At 45.6% G+C, this 1,135-nt stretch overlaps 1 pseudogene; it reads left to right on the top strand.

Moving 5' to 3' along the window:
• The window catches only part of LOC112069536 (E3 ubiquitin-protein ligase rnf213-alpha-like), a 96,510-nt pseudogene that overhangs the window by 92,634 nt on the left and 2,741 nt on the right, over positions 1-1,135 (top strand).

Raw genomic sequence — 1,135 nt, 5'->3', positions numbered from 1 at the left:
TGTCCTCAGGCCCTGGGCAGATACTATCTGAAGCATGACTAACCTCAGGTCTTCTTCTATTGTCCTCAGGCCCTGGGCAGATACTATCTGAAGCACTGTTTGGCACTGTGGCAGCTCCTGACATCACTCAAATCAGAAAACATGCTGTGGCTCAAGAGGGTAAGACACCTACTTAAATTGCTGGCTTGGGAGCCTCTTGGATGTTTTAATATGGTCAAATGTGCCACAGGGCCTCAAATGCGGTAGTCCGGCGCTGGGCATGGGTTAAAATCGAGGGTAGGGGAGAGAGCAAGCCTGCTACAGCTGTATTAGATGGGACTTGAAAATCGGCAACAACAATAAAATGTTTTATCATAGCGACCATATTTTTGGGAAGCCCAAATGATTCTGAGTTTGGGCATATAAAGTTTATATGTTAAAACTAGTTTCACACAATTACCTTCACATACTTTCCGATTTTCCGAACTCACTTTCCTTGTTTAGCCTAAATCACTTGCACTGCTCGTGCTTTGTGTTTTCCACAATGTAGAGGGGAGGTCCTAAGGGTCATGCTAGATGGTGATGGACTGAGCGAGATCAGCCAATGAAATTCCAGTGGGAGTTTTTTCCCCTCTCTTGCCATAGGTTCCATTCAAGTCCCTTTCTGAGGCGCTGTGAACGAGATTAACCCCTTACCCACTTGGCACTTAAGCTATAAGAGGGCAATGTTTAGTGCCTAAAGGTGCTTCCACGTTATAAAGCACAAGAGGGCATTGATCCAATGTGTGCTTGTGTCTGTAATGGTATTGAGCAGAGAGCAAGAGTGCATTGATCCAATGTGTGCTTGTGTCTGTAATGGTATTGAGCAGAGAGGAAGAGGGCAGCAGGGAAGCGCTGACTTACTAACGCAGTGAAGAAGAATATATCATTTTGTTGTTGCTGCGCTTGGCTTTTCAGCACACAAATTGGAAGACGTAGTGTGGACATAGCATAAATGTAACTACTAGGGGTTGACTCTCTCTCTCTCTCTTACCCTACCTGTTAGGGGTTAACTCTCTCTCTCTTACCCTACCTGTTAGGGGTTGACTCTCTCTCTCTCTTACCCTACCTGTTAGGGGTTGACTCTCTCTCTCTCTTACCCTACCTGTTAGGGGTT

Source organism: Salvelinus sp. IW2-2015, unplaced genomic scaffold (assembly GCF_002910315.2).
Source record: "Salvelinus sp. IW2-2015 unplaced genomic scaffold, ASM291031v2 Un_scaffold1045, whole genome shotgun sequence".
Taxonomy (NCBI): domain Eukaryota; kingdom Metazoa; phylum Chordata; class Actinopteri; order Salmoniformes; family Salmonidae; genus Salvelinus; species Salvelinus sp. IW2-2015.
The sequence above is the reverse complement of the archived record's forward strand: the minus strand, read 5'-3'. Positions and strand labels throughout refer to the sequence as shown.